The 15310-nt window shown below is 64.0% G+C and overlaps 1 protein-coding gene across 4 annotated transcripts in view; it reads right to left on the bottom strand.

Annotated features, from left to right (window-relative positions):
• The window catches only part of STIM1 (stromal interaction molecule 1), a 52088-nt gene extending 38260 nt beyond the window's left edge, over positions 1 to 13828 (bottom strand). For all 4 annotated transcript variants that reach the window (XM_088529827.1, XM_088529828.1, XM_088529825.1 and 1 more), the window contains exon 1: positions 13820 to 13828. The gene's annotated coding sequence lies outside the window, so the exon portion shown is untranslated. The remainder of the gene's footprint in view (positions 1 to 13819) is intronic.
• Between the last annotated feature and the right edge of the window lie 1482 nt (positions 13829 to 15310).

Genomic DNA, 15310 nt, shown 5'->3' with positions numbered 1-15310 from the left:
AAGCTCCCCGCGAGTCCGGGATCAGGGTTCTGGTGCTGGTTCCCCTTGTCCTGGGCCACCCCGCGGGTCCCCCCGGTCCTGCCATCGAGGGGCGCAAGCAGCAAGGCCACAACCCGGTCCCGGCCCGGCTGCTCCCGGATAATCCCTCCCCACGGCGCAGGGAAACCCGGGACGGAGCCGCTCCTGCGCGCACGGAGCCTGTTGGCTTCTGTGACAAACGGTGCTTCGGGCACAGCGGATCGGAGCGTGTTCCCTGCGGCCCGCGCCGGGAAGCCGTTCCGGATGGGAACGTTCCCCGGTGGAGGCAGGAAGGGCCCCGCGCTGCGGGCGGACACGGCGGCTCCAACGCGGGCAGGACGGGGCGCAGGCTCCGTCCGAGCTCGGATTCTCCGCATTCATTCACGGAGGAGGATGAGGACAGCGCCGGGGAGCTGCCCTCCTGCCCGGCCCCGCGCTCCTGGGAAGCGGCGCCGGCACCGCACGGATCCGCGGGATTCCCGGAGCCTCTGCGCCCACCTGGGATGAGACACGGCAGCACAGAGCAGCCCGAAGCAGGAGCCGGCGGCAACGGGAGGGCACGGGCGGCCCCTCCGCAGCCTCCGGCACCTCTCCCGGCTCCGGGTGGGAAAGATCCCATTTTCCTGCCGTTCTCCCAAGCCTCGTGACGCCTGCAGTTTTCCCAGCGTGGCCGCCTCTTTCCTGCCAGATTCCCAGACATTCCCAGGGCTGAGGGAGGTTTCCACCCGCATGCTCGGACGGTTTTAATTGCAAGGAAGTTCTCAGGCTTGTATCGACGTTTCGGGATGCCCCAACACAACCCGCGAGGTGGATCTGGGTGTCTCCTGCCTGCAAGAACTTGCTCCTTCTGCCCTTCCTTTGGAGCTGGGGCAGAGCTGGCCGGAGCCCCAGGGTCTCCAGGGACATGGCAGGGACACGGGAGGGCTGCGGCAGGGACACAGCAGGGACATGGTCACATCTGCAGTATTGTGTCCACATCTGGAGTATTGTGTCCAGTTCTGGGCTCCACAGGACAAGAGGGATGTGGAGCTGCTGGAGAGAGTCCAGCACAGGGCAACAAGGATGATCAGGGGCCTGGAACATCTGCCCTACGAGGAGAGACTGAGGGAGCTGGGCCTGTTCAGCCTGGAGAAGAGAAGGCTGAGAGGGGACCTGAGCAGTGTCTAGAAGTACCTCAAGGGAGGCAGTGAGGAGGATGGGGCGGCCTCTTTTCAGTGGTGGCCACTGATAGGACTAGAGGAAACGGCCACAAACTGAAGCACCAAAAGTTCCACAGGAGCTTAAGGAAAAATTTCCTGACAGTGAGGGTGCCAGAGCACTGGAACAGGCTGCCCAGAGAGGTTGTGGAGTCTCCTTCTCTGGAGATCTTCAAACCCGCTTGGACACAGTCCTGTGCCACGTGCTCTAGGTGACCCTGCGTGTGCAGGGGTTGGACTGGATGATCCCTAGAGGTCCCTTCCAACCTTGAGCATTCTGTGGTTCTGTGATTCTATGGCAGGGACGTGGCGGGGCTGCAGCAGGGACAGGGCAGGGCTGTCATGGTCACCCTGTCCCCCAGCCCATCCCAGTGAGTCAGGGGCCTCCTTTGTCTCCCCACCTGGGCTCTGATGGCTCCAATTCCCCGTTATCTCCTGCTATCAGCAGTGTCTGATGGCTCCAACCCTGTTGTCTCCCGCTATGGGTGTCTGATGGCTCCAATCAATCCCGTCATCTCCGTTATCTCCGCTCCCAGGAGTCTCGCCCCGACATTCCCATCAACTCCTCACCTGAAGAATGTCCCTCTCCCCAGCCTGGGGCCAGGGGACTCCATTGTCACCTTGAGGAGCCGCTAACGCGGGGCCATCAGCACATGCCATCCCTGCACCCCTTCCTCCGGCCCTGCTCCGGGCGGCGCATTCCTGCCACGTATTCCTGCCGTATTCCTGCCTCCATCGCGTATTCCTGCCGTATTCCTGCCTCCATCGGCACCTCTGCGCTCCCTGTCCCGCAGGAACCGCTGGTCTTCCCCTAGACCCCCGCTTACCAACAGACAATCACAATTTTGCATAATGAAAAAATAATTAATCAAGAACTCTTAATAACTGTAAGGAACACACTAAATATCAGCACTCCGAGGGGTTTTTGCAAGGCGATGTCCCGGAGCAGCGGAGCAGGGAGCGTTCCCGGCTGCAGACACGCCAGGGACGGGTGACATCTGCTCTCCCAGTGCCACCCACGCACCCGGTGCAGCCTTGGTGCTCCTGGGCAGCGCTCCCGTCCCGCCGTGTCCCCACGGAGCAGCCCCGATCCCTGCGGAGCCGGGAGCTGCCGAGGCCCTCGGGAAGGGCTCACGCTTCCATGGAAATCCACTCGTTTTCTCACTTCTCCTTTTCCTGAGGCACCGCAAGTTGTTTTCGAGGTCCAGAACCCGGGTCCTCCTCTGAGCAAAGCAACAACCCAACCGGTTTTTCCTAGTAGAAAACCTTGAACCAGGAAACTATCATCAGCGGGGAGGCAAACTGACTCTTTTTCATTAACTTGCAAATTTTTCAACATGAAAAAGCCTGTCCCTGCCCCGAGATCTTTCCTTTCTCTGCACAAGGCGCCGTGTGTGGCTACCGTGTCGCTGTGCTAAAGCCCCTGCTTTAGCCTCGCACGGGTGTTTTTGCCTTCCCATGTTCACATATGGGCAGAAACGAGCCCTGGGCTGGGGCGCAGGGAGGCCGAGGAGGTGCCGGGGGTTCCTGGTGGCTCCGGTTGTTCCCGTTTGATCTCCCGGGCTCTCCCCGCGCACGCGCGACCCGGATTTTCTCATAGAATCACAGAATCATGGAATGCTCAAGGTCGGAAGGGACCTCTAGGGATCATCCAGTCCATCCCCTGCACACGCAGGGTCACCTAGAGCACGTGGCACAGGACTGCGTCCAAGCGGGTTTGAAGATCTCCAGAGAAGGAGACTCCACAACCTCTCTGGGCAGCCTGTTCCAGGGCTCTGGCACCCTCACTGGGAAGAAACTTTTCCTTCAGTTCCTGTGGAACTTTTGGTGCCCGTCGGGAGGGCGCGGGTGGCAGCGCGCCCGGGAGCGCCGGGGCGGAGCGGCCGGCTCCAAGCGCTCCCCAAAGCCGCGCACGGGGCGGCCGGGACACGGGAAAAGCTGCGGCGCCCCCGGCACCGCGCGGCGCCCAGGGCCCTCGCGGAGCCCGAGGACGGAGCGAGCGCCGGACACGGCGCAAAGCGAGAGGAGCTGCAGGAAGCAGCCTGTGTCCTGCGGCTCCCTGCACGGCCTGTGTGGGAATGAGCTGAGTGGATGCCTGCGGAGCTGCCGCCTTCCCGCACACCGGGCCGAGTGGAAAACCCTGGGAAGAGACGGAACCCCCGGTGCGAAGAGCCCCCTGCTCCTGGGGTGCTCCGGACGGGAAGCTCCCAGCTCATTCTTGCAGCGGCAGGAGCGCCGGGACGCCCCGCGCGCGGGAATCGCGCCGGAACGCCGGGACGCTCCGTCTGCAGGATCTCCCTGTCCCGCGGGAAGCGCCAGGCGGGAAGGGAAGCCCGCCCGGGCCCAGCCAGCCTGGCACGGAGCCGCCGGCCTCTCCGAGCTCCCGTCTCGGCGTGCGGCTCCCTTCCCTACAGACACATTCCCGCATTCCCGACGTGTGGGCAGCGTCTCCCTCGAGGCCCTTCATCCCCTTCTCGCAAAACCCTGAGAAAAGCCAGGCTCTGGCTTCCCTATATCCGCCCCGGGGCAATTCAGGGACCTGTTTGTACTGTTGAAAACACCTTGTCCTGACTTGCCGCAGTGAAAACCTCATTTCGTATGGAAACGATCCATGCTTTTGGAATGGCCTCCGTGTGCTAACCTGGCGGCTCTGCTTCCCGGCCCGCATGGAGCGGAGCCGCTGGACGTCACGGCCAGGAAGCGGTGCCGTTGCCACACGTGCTCCATAGAAACTATCTGCCCGTCTCTCCTCGCTTATCTGCCGCTCAGCTCCGCAGGACGTGGACAAAAGAAGATAAGAGAAGCCGCGGGCGCCTCCAGCCCTCGCCAAGAGGCTCCGGGACACGGCCCTGCCGCCGCACGCGCTGCCCGGGAAGGGGTGAGGGTGGGAAAACAGCCACAGATTCCTCCCAAAAGCCAGGAACGTCCAAGGGAAGAACCAGGAGCGCCGGGAAGGCTCCCAGCTCTCGGCTCAAGCAGAATTCCCAGAGCTAAGGAAGCCCTTGGGGAGGGAGCTCCCTGCATGCGGACAGCCCGTGCGTGTCCGCGGATGCCGGGGCGCAGTCCGGATCCCGGTGTCTCCCTGCCCGGGTGGTGCACGCGGATCCCGACATTCCCACGGCGCTTCCGTGCAGCATCCATTCACTGCTCCCTGAGGAGCAGGAAGGGCAATCCCAGGCTGGGAAGGAGAGGGATGGGAAGCGTTTTTAAAGGATGGTAACGTGTTCGTGAGCCGGAGAGCAGAGCACTCACCCTCATCAATATCCTCCTGTTTTTCCTATGATCCCCTGGAATATCCTCCTGTTTCTGCTCTGATCCCCTGCAATATCCTCCTATTTCTCCATACGGAAACAGAGAAGGGGCTCAGATGATAGAAGGTGCCTGTGAGAACCAGGAGGGAGGTGAAGAGGAGCCGCAGGGCAGCGATCCTGCGGGAAGACCCCCGGGCGGGAATGCCGGGACACGGGCAGGGAGAAGGCGACCGGGAAGCGGTTGGAGAAGGGGAAGCAGGGGAAGGAGGCCGCAGCTCCATGGAGAGCGGAGCTGGGTGCTCACGGAGCCGTCAGGTTTCACTCTGGAAACCCGGGACAAGCAGGAGGTGCCTGGCAAGAGGCTCCCTGCGCATTCCCGTTGCCTCCGCCTGCCCTGGGACTTCCTCCCAGTCACCAGTCCCGGGTACTCGCACAGCAGAACCAAAAAAGCAGCAAGGAGGAGGAAAGGAAGAGATCCGTGAGCAGGCAAAGGTTATTCCCATTAGGAGCAACAACCTGCCCGACACCTGCGCGGAGCACGAGCTCCTGGAAAGCAGGAGAGCGGCGCGTTCCCGGCCGGCTTCCTGGAGCCGCCCAGGCCGGCAGGACGGCAGGAACGGGGCCGCTCCGGCCTCGCTCTCCAGCACCACGAGGAATTGGCCCTTCTTAATAAGCGCCATTAGCGGCTCTCTCTGAAAACACTTAATTTATGCTTAAGCTAATTATAGCCCAGCACAGCACAGTGGAAGACACTATTTAAGGCAGATGTTTATAAATAAGGGAAAGGAGAGCCCTTGCGAGGCTCCCTGTTCCGACACGCACAGCAAGCGCCAGGGGCAGGAGGCACCGCGGAGGCTCCGGCCTTTCCAGTGCCACCCCGCAACCAGCGGGAGGATTTTGAGTCACTATTTGCGTGTTTAATTCTGGGCTTTGAATTCCACATTTTAAAGTCGCTGTTGGCGGGCGGTAACTCCCTGTCAGCTCTCTCGGGGAAGCGCTTTTCTACTAACGTCTCCAAAGACCGGAGAGGAGGAGAGAAAAGCTAAAAGATTTTATGTCAGTGCTGAAAATTCTGGGTAATTTCTGTTTCGCTGCACCGGGTTGGGTTACACCGAACCACTGTTTAGTGTTAGTTACATTTAAGATGAAGGACTGCAGCTGTTAACTGCGTAAATTTGGCTTGCAGTGAAACTCCCTGCAAAATCCTGGCGCAAACGCACGGGTTCTGAGGAACGAGGTGCAGCAAGTTGAGTCTCCTCCCAATGTTCCATACTTGACTCAATAGGAAAAGCAAGGAAAAAGCCCCAGTGCAGCCTCTGACTGTGCACAGGGACCACAGGGACCTGTTTGCAGCATCAGCAAGAATGACCCTGGGGATGTTGCTGCGTGATGACCCTCCGGACACTGCTGCGTGATGACCCTCTGGATCATGTCGTGTGTCAACCCTCCGGATGCTGCTGCTTGTCGACCCTCCGGCTGCTGCCACGCGCACAAGCCCGGCCACGTGGCACGGTTCCATCCCGCAGGGACCGCGAGGCACCGCGCTGACGGCGAGTCCGAAGCATCCAACGTGCAGGGCAATCTGTGCCCGCAGACACCCGGGCGCCTGCGGCGCTATCCTTGCGCACAGCGTTACTGCCCGTCCGGAACCAAGACGCAAGCTCCGGTTTTACCTGTTTATCTGTGTGAGCGCACGGCTCCGACGCCGAGGGGGGCGGCCAGCAGCGCCACAGCAGCCACGCGAGTGCGTGGGTGGCACAGAGAGCATGTGGTACTCATGGCACACGTGGTGCTCGCGGCACTCGTGGTGCTCACGGCACACGTGGTGCTCATGGCACACGTGGCGCTCATGGCACACGTGGCGCTCACGGTGCACGTGGTGCTCATGGCGCTCATGGCGCTCGTGGTGCACGTGGTGCTCGCGGCGCTCATGGTGCTCATGGCGCTCACGGTGCTCGTGGCGCTCACAGTGCTCATGGTGCACATGGTGCTCATGGTGCTCATGGCACATGTGGTGCTCCTGGTGCTCGTGGTGCTCGTGGTGCACATGGTGCTCACGGTGCTCTTGGTGCTCATGGTGCATGTGGTGCTCGCAGCGCTCATGGTGCTCATCGCGCTCATGGTGCACGTGGTGCTCGCGGTGCTCATGGCGCTCACAATGCTCATGGTGCTCGTGGTGCTCATGGTGCTCACGGTGCTCCTGGTGCACGTGGTGCTCGCGGCGCTCACAGTCCACGTGGTGCTCCTGGTGCTCGTGGCGCTCACGGTGCTCATGGTGCACATGGTGCTCGCGGCGCTCACGGCACACGTGGTGCTGTTGGTGCACGTGGTGCATGTGGTGCTCCTGGTGCTCGTGGTGTTCACGGTGCACGTGGTGCTCGTGGTGCTCCTGGCGCTCGTGGTGCTCACGGTGCATGTGGTGCTCTTGGTGCACGTGGTGCATGTGGTGCTCGCAGCGCTCACGGTGCATGTGGTGCTCCTGGCGCTCGTGGTGCTCATGGTGCTCACGGTCCACGTGGTGCTCGCAGCGCTCGCGGCCGGGGAGGAAGGAAGAGGGCGGCTGCGGCATCGCCCGGGCTCCGCGCGGGGCTGCGGGCACCACCACCAAAACAGGCACGCGGCAGCGGCCCGGCCCATCCGCCGGGACCCACGGCAGGGCCGTGCCGGGAGCTGCAGCCTCCGGAATGCCACCCCGGGCAGCCCACGGAGCGCAGCAGTGAGCTTGGTGAATCCCTGCGGAGCCGCTTGTGCTGCTGCTCGCGCTGCGGCAGCCCCGGCGCCGCCTCCTCAAATAGCGCGGTCACAGGGAAGAGGGAAGCATCCCAGCCATCCCACCTTGCTAAGCCGGGCCGCCCAAAATAGCCGCGGGATGAAAAATAACCCGGCCGGCCGCTTCCAAACGGTACCGCCGCGGTGGGCGCGCGGAGCGGCCCGGAGCGGAGCCGGCGCCGCCGTGCATGGAGCTGCAGGGGGGCAAGTGCCATCTGTTGTCACCTCCCCGGGCCGCTCTCAGCTGCCGCCAGCTGTCGAAGCTGCCCCGTGGCCTAGGCCGGGACACGGGCGCCTCCGAAGGGGGCTCCTTGCACCCCGCGTGGGCAGGGGGAGCTGCTGCCTGAGGGCCCTCTCGGGATCCCCCCGTGCAGCCCCTGCTCCTGCAGGGACACCCAGAGCACGGGGCACCCGGGCGCATCCAGGCGGGTTGGAGATCTCCAGAGCAGGAGACTCCACAGCCTCTCTGGGCAGCCTGTGCCAGGGCTCCGGCACCCTCACACCAAGGAAGTTCTTCCTCACATGGACATGGAGCTGCCTGGGCTTCAGCTTGGCCCCGGCACCCCTTGTCCTGGCACCGGCCACCACCCAGGAGAGTTTGGCCCCGTCCTCCCTGCACTCTCCCCTCAGGTCCTTGTCCATGTTGGTCACATCCCTCTCAGGCTGCTCCTCTCCAGGCTGGACAGGCCCCGCTCGCTCAGTCCTTCCTTATCCGATGGCTGCTCCGGTCCCTTCCTCATCTTGGTGGCTCTGGTGCAGCCGGCCGGGCTCCCGAGCAGCCCCGGCCAGGCCCGGGGCCAGCGCGAGCCCCAAGGTGACCGTCACCTCTGCGACCCACGGAGCGGCCGCGCCACCTTCCACCCGCCCGGCCCAGCAAACCCGCCGTCTGCAGGGGGGATTTCGTTTCATTAACACCAGAATTCCCGCAGCGACGTCTTCATTCCAAAGGCAACTTCCCACTCTCCCGTTTCACACCTCGGCGTTTGCGCGCACGACCTTCCTGCGATCCTTTAATTAAGCTGTTCCCCCTGGCGCGAGAGCCGTTCCCGAACCCACGCGTTGATGAAATCCCTGCAGGGCTTCCAGAAGCTCCCGCGTTTTGGGCTCAAATCCCGGCTGGCAGCAGCTGATGGCAGCGGGGGGACTGACCCACCACGTGTTCCCACACGGAGAGTTTTGCCAAGCAGCTGGGATGAAGCACGCTCAGAGGGCAGCAATACCAGCTGCAATGTGGAAAATAATGTTTTGAGAAACTAGTGCTGCCCCCCGGCTCCCCAAATCAGGTTTTATCTGTCTATACCAATGGATTTTTTTTCCTGCTTTATCAAAACTTTAATTTTGTCCTGGCACTCTCACAAACCTAAACACACTTATTGCTTAGCAGCTTAAATCCTGGATTATTCCTCCCTGTGCTGCAACACAAGGCTCAGCTCGGCATGGAAAGGAGCAGCGTGCCCAGGGAGCGAGCGGCTCCACATCCGTCGGCTTCTCCCGCTCATGGCGTTCCCGTGCCCCGGGAGCCCTGAAATAACGACCCGAAGTGACCCGCGAACGCAGCCCTCGGCCCAGAGCATGGCCCGATCCAGAGGGGCACAGGGAGCAGCGAGCCGAGCCCCAACCCAGCTCATAGAATCCCAGAATCCATAAGGTTGGAAGGGACCTCTAGGGATCATCCAGTCCAACCCCTGCACACACAGGGTCACCTAGAGCACGTGGCACAGGACTGTGTCCAAGGGGGTTTGAAGATCTCCAGAGAAGGAGACTCCACAACCTCTCTGGGCAGCCTGTTCCAGTGCTCTGGCACCCTCACTGTCAGGAAATTTTTCCTTAAGTTCCTGTGGAACTTTTGGTGCTTCAGTTTGTGGCCGTTTCCTCTAGTTCTGTCGGTGGCCACCAGTGAAAAGAGGCCGCCCCATCCTCCTCACTGCCTCCCTTGAGGTACTTCTAGACACTGCTCAGGTCCCCTCTCAGCCTTCTCTTCTCCAGCTGAACAGGCCCAGCTCCCTCAGCCTCTCCTCATAGGGCAGATGTTCCAGGCCCCTGATCATCCTCGTAGCCCTGCGCTGGCCTCTCTCCAGCAGCTCCACATCCCTCTTGTCCTGTAGAGCCCAGAACTGGACACAATACTCCAGATGTGGACACAATACTCCAGATGTGGACACAATACTCCAGATGCGGCCTCACCAGGGCTGAGCAGAGGGGCAGGATCATCTCGACCTGCTGCAGACGCTCCTCTTGATGCATCCCCATGGTCAGCACCGGAGCAGCCCAGACCTTCCAGCGGGGCTCCAGGGGACGGGACTGCTCCTTCCTCAGGGATTGACTCCTGGATTCCCTTCCCAGGGGAAGGGCAGGCGGCAGAGGCTCCCTGCTCCACGTTTCGGACTGTACGCGCACGGATCCCTGCTTGCTCTCGGAAGCGCAAGCCCAGGAGGCCCCGTTTGGGGCAGGATGAGGGCACAGGGGCCTCCTGCCCTGCTCATTCCAGCTCAGCGGATCCAGGGGAGGCCGAGGGTCCCGCTCCGGACAACGCGGCCGGGAAAGCTGCTCCCTGCCCGCGGGACGCCCTCGGAGCGCGGCCGGCTTGGATCTACTCCGAACGCTGAGGTCCGCTCCGAGGCCCGGGATCCGATCCAAGGCCCTGGATCCGCTCCGAGGCCCTGGATCCGATCCAAGGCCCTGGATGGGGCACAGCCCCCGTGGGCCCACGGCCTCGGGTGTCGGGATGCGGAACCGGCGCGCTGGGAGAAGCCGGGTGCCGCGCGGCATCGCGCCGGAGAACGCTGCTGCGCCGGGATCTGCCTTTCCCGCCTCTCCTTTCCAGGCACAACCTGGAAGCATCCAGAGGGTCCGGGAGCATCCCAGACAATCCTGCACGGCAGGAGCTCCTGCCCACGGCACGCGGACACGGCACGTTCGGGAGCAGGAGGCCAAACAAGCCAGGAGTTAAAAGAGCTTCTGTCCCGCTCTGGATCAAACGGAACGCTATCCGAATCCCTGTTTGATCCTGCCTCCCTCCCCGGGCTTGTTTTGTTAATCATTGAACCGAAGCTCCACACGGAGGGAAACAAAGCGCCCAAAGCAGGTGCATTAACTTCGAGCGACTGCTTTGCGTTTTCTTTTGATAATGCTTTAGTGTTTTTAAATATTTTGCTGTTTGCTCTCTGTAAAGACGCAGCGGCCCCCGAGCTGGGACCCCCGGTGCTAAAGGCGGTGCCGACGCAAGCCAAGACGATGGCAGCACTGGGAATGGCGAGAGGAGGGCAGGGAACGGCACGCGGAGAGTGAGAAAGGAACAGGGAGTCCCTGTTCCAGGAAATGGGAACAGGCTTTGGGGTTCATGGGGTCCCTGGTCCCCTGCACCGCAGCAACGTGACTCCCTCCCGGAGCCCCGGTGTTTTCCGGAGGGTCTATTCCCACGCCAGGATCCGGGATGCGCGCGCGGGCACAGCGCCTTGCGGGCGGGCGAGCTACACGTTCCCAAGCAGGCGCCTCCTCTGCGATCCAAGGGGGAATCCAAAGGGAATCGCCAGTCTGCCCAAATAATGCCGGATAAAGGACCCAAGCGAGAGGAGATCGTTCCCAGCGCGAGCAGAACCGGCCCGTTTCAGGGATCCCAAAGCACAAGATTTTCCACAAAACGCCCTTTTCCACCGCCCCCGACAGCAGCATCGCTGTGACGGAGCAAAGGGACCATCCAGAGCTCCCGCTCCTGCTGCGGGGACGGGAAGTCCGGGAACAGGAGCAGGGACACGCGGAGCGCACGGAGCAGCCGCCACCTCCTTAACGGTGCTCCGGCCTGCAGAGACCATCCCAGCCTGGTTCCAATGGGCTGCACGGAGGGACAGGGAACGCACGAACTGGAGAGGGAGTCTCCCAAAAGGAATATTTACAAAGACATCCACGCGGGGAGGGGGGACGGGGAACCGCGAGGGGGAGGCTGAAATGAGATCCCACAGCTGGAAGTGGCAGCAAGACAAATTCAGGCTAAAAATAAGCGCAAGTGGGTGAAAACAATAACCGCGGGGCGAGGGGAGAACATCGCGCGGGACCGGGGCCGCGCGGCTCCGTTATCCATCGTCCTTCCCGCCTTGGAAGCCTCGAAACGTGCGGGTCGCTGCCCGCTGCTCCGCGCCGGCTCCCGCATGGCCCGATCCCGGCGGGAAGAGCGGCACCGCGAGCAGGAAACCCGGCGCCGGCCTCGCTCCGTGCGGGAAGCCGCACGTTTCCCCCGCGTCCCGCTGCCGACGCTGCGGCAGAGCCGGCTCCCGCGCAGGGAAACGGGGCGCAGGAAAGGGCTGGTTTCGCTTTCAACATCCCTCACGCCCCGGCTGCCGCCGCACAAGGCTGCATCCCGCTTCCAACGCCGCAATCCTCGTTTCCCGCCTGCGGAGAGCGGCGGGAGGCCAAGGCAGCACCCGAGGCCGTGGGGAGAGGAGGCCCAAGCGACGGGATGAAGTTTTCCTGCAAACGGGAGCAGGTTCCCGCAGGAGCCCGGCGCGGGGCTGCCCTCCAACCCGCGCGGCTTCCCGCTGCCACCGCAGCGGGAGGAGGCCGCAATCCACGAAAACGCCTCCCCTGCAGGAAAACCTACCTGCAACGGCACAACGGGCCGGGGTCCGTGCACTGCTCCCCTCCCTGCACCGCGCTGCCTCGGCAGGAAAGCGAGTCAGCAGCTGAATCACCAGGGCTGCCACATCGCCGCAGGGCCTCCAAAAATAACCCGGCCGAAAATTCCCTGGAGGCACAAACCTTGCTTCCCCAAACGGGCCGCGCAGATCCAGTTTCTGTAACGGAGCAGCCTGGATAAGAATCGGCCGAAGAATTCAGAAACTCTTCAAGAATATAAAAAGCAGCTTCCTATGGAAGTTAGTAGTGGGGCCAGCTAGTTGGCAGCTGCTATTAAAAAGAAAAAAAAGCATGAAATAAATCAGCATATCACTGAGGTGAAACAAGCTCCCTGCCCAGGACTCAAACAGCGAGTTCCTGATCGCGCCGCTGATAGGAAGAGCCCAGGGCCTTGCCCTGTTATTCCAAACCAGTTCTGGAATCAGAGCGCAAACCTGCCCGGCAGCTGCTCCCGGCACTGAAGTCGACACCCCATCCACACGGATGCGGTTCAGCCTTTTGCAGGGGGAGATTTTGCATTTTTGCAGGGCTCCCCAGAGGCAGTTTTACCTTTTCTTGTTATTTCCCCCCTCCCGGGAGCACGTGAGAATTCCGCTGGGATTTGTGCCCGGCCGCGGCCAGGAAAAGCAGCTCGTGTCATTAAAGGTTCCGACCCGAGGGCGCTGCCGCAAGGACACGGCACGGGGCAGCGTCCCCCGTCCTGACCTCTCCCCTAACGCTGGAACAGCGAGTCGGGACAAAGTTGGACCCAAGACACCCGAGTCCGGAGGGCTCCATTTGGGGGGTTTTGATTTGTTTGCTTGGGGTTTTTTTGGGTTTCACTTGTTTTTTTGCTTGATTTTAGGCTTTCTGGTGATGGCGGGGAAGGATGCAAGGGCGAAGCAGGGAAGGCAGAGGAGCTGCCGGGTCTTTCCCGGAGCTCCCAGCGCAGGGACACGCGCGGATTACGCAAGGGCTGGCGCGGGACGCCCACCCCAGCGCCGTGCCCTGCCCGGGGTGTCTTTAAAAACACATCGAATAAACACCACCATTTCCTACCCAAACCGAGCGGCGATGCCAGGCGAGCGGCGGAACATCCAGACTAGCAGAGCGCCTGGGCCCGGCCCGAGGGGCAGACGGGTTACGTGGGGTCCTGCGGGGACCGGGGCACCGCGGAACGGCCAAGAGTTGCAGCCGGCAACGTGCGGCGCCACCGGCCCGGTCGCATCGCGGTGCTACCGAGTGTTCCCGGCCCCGTCTCGGTGCTACCGGGTGTTCCTGGCCCGGCCCCATCTCGGTACCACCGGGTGCTCCGGCCCGGTCGCGTCTCGGTGCCGCCGGTCCGGCCCGGCCCCGTCTCGGTGCTACTGGGTGCCCCTGGCCCGGCCCCATCTCGGTACCACCGGGTGCCCCCGGCCCGGCCCCATCTCGGTACCACCGGGTGCCCCCGGCCTGGCCCCGTCTCGGTACCACCGGGTGCCCCCGGCCCGGTCCCGTCTCGGTACCACCGGGTGCCCCCGGCCCGGTCCCGTCTCGGTGCTACCGGCTGCCCCCGGCCCGGCCGCGTCTCGGTACCACCGGGTGTTCCCGGCCCGGCCCCGTCTCGGTGCTACCGGGTGTTCCCGGCCCGGCCCCATCTCGGTGCTACCGGGTGTTCCCGGCCCGGCCCCGTCTCGGTGCTACCGGGTGTTCCCGGCCCGGCCCCATCTCGGTGCTACCGGGTGTTCCCGGCCCGGCCCCGTCTCGGTGCTACCGGGTGTTCCCGGCCCGGCCCCATCTCGGTACCACCGGGTGCTCCGGCCCGGTCGCGTCTCGGTGCCGCCGGTCCGGCCCGGCCACGTGTCGGTACCGCCGGGTGCCCCCGGCCCAGCCGCGTCTCGGTGCCCCCGGCCCGGCCCCGTCTCGGTGCCCCCGGCCCGTCCCCGTCGCGGCGCACGCGGCGCCCCCGGCGCGTCCCCGAGCAGGGCCCGTCCTTACCGGCGATGGCCGCGTCGTCCGGGTGCGCGCGGGCGCGCGGCGCGGCCACCAGCAGCAGCAGCAGCGGCGGCAGCAGCAGCGCGCACAGCGGCAGGGCGGCCGCCCGCCACCGCGGCCCCATGGCGGCCGCTCCGGAGCCTGCGGAGGGAAGGGCCGCGCCGGGGTTTAGGCCATGGGACGGCCGCGCTCCGACACCGGATTAGCTTAAAGCCGGGCGATAAGCGGGGCCTCGGGGCAGCGCCGAAACCGCGCGGTTTGGCCCCAAACGGTGCGGATGCCCCCTCCCCCCCGCAATGGTCCCTCCCGGGCCAGTCCTGCCCCCCCCGCCCCCGCTCCCCGTTACTACGGGCCCCCCCCCGCTCTCCACGGTGGTTCCTCCCGGGCCCCCCCCCCCGCTCCCCGCCGTGGTTCCTCCCGCCCCCCCCCCCCCAGCAGTGGTGTCTCCCGGCTCCCCCCTCCTTTACCGACGGTCGCGCTGCCCCCCGCCAGCAGCGGCCCCGCCGCTCCGCTCGGTTCCCCCCCCCCCCGCCGCAGCGGAGCCCCGGTCCCGGTCCCGCCGCCCCCGCTCCGCTCCGCTCCGCACCGGGTTCAGCCGCCGCACGCTCTCTGACAGGAGGCGGAGCCAACGGCCGCGGCGCCCGTCCCGGCCCGCCGCGGGGCGGGGCCTCCGCGCCGCCCCGCCAATCACGGAGTCGAACCGCTGGACACGCCCCCCGCCCGCGCCCGGCCACGCCCTCTCGCGCCCTGCCGCCGAGCCGCAGCGGCCCCTGGCGGGCGGGGGCGGGGAGGCGCCGCGGCGGGGCGCGGAAGCTAAGCAGGGCCCGCCCCAGTTGGGGCCTGGATGGGAGACTCGCGTGGGGCTTGAACGCCGTCACGGGGCTCGACACTGCCTCGCGCGGCGCCTCTCTGCCCCCGGTGGCCCGAGGCTGTCGGCAGGCGGAAACGAATTACCCTCCACGTCCGGGTGGGGCCCTTCTAGCATCCTCACAGCCCTAAGTTGGGGTCATACAGGGCGTACAAGCCTGTTTGGAGCGTGCAAGCTCATTTGGGCCGTGTCTGCAAGCCTGTTTGCAGGCAAAGTGGAGTGTGCAACTTAATTTGGAGTATGCAGACCCGTTTCTGGCTGTACAAGCTCGTTCAGAGCATGCAAGCTCATTTGGAGGGTGCAAACTTGTTCAGTGTGTGCAAGCTTGTTCAGAGAGTGCAAACTTGTTTAGGGCGTGCAAGCCCAGTTCGGGTGTGCAAGCTCGTTTGGAGCATGCACGCTCCTTTGGGATGTGCAAGCCCAGTTTGGGTGTGCAAGCTCATTTGGGCCACACAAGCTCGTTTGGAGCATGCATGCTCCTTCGGGATGTGCAAGCCCAGTTCAGGTGTGCAAGCTCGTTTGGAGCATGCACGCTCCTTCGGGATGTGCAAGCTCATTCGGGACATGTAAGCTCGTTTGGCGCATGCAAGCTCATTTTTGGAGATCCTGGGACCCCCGGCCCAGCA

This window comes from Tinamus guttatus, unplaced genomic scaffold (genome assembly GCF_059628265.1).
Source record: "Tinamus guttatus ecotype Peru unplaced genomic scaffold, ASM5962826v1 Tinamus_guttatus_pri_ptg000349l, whole genome shotgun sequence".
Classification (NCBI taxonomy): domain Eukaryota; kingdom Metazoa; phylum Chordata; class Aves; order Tinamiformes; family Tinamidae; genus Tinamus; species Tinamus guttatus.
Note: the sequence above shows the minus strand (reverse complement) of the source record. Positions and strands in the feature narration are given on the sequence as shown.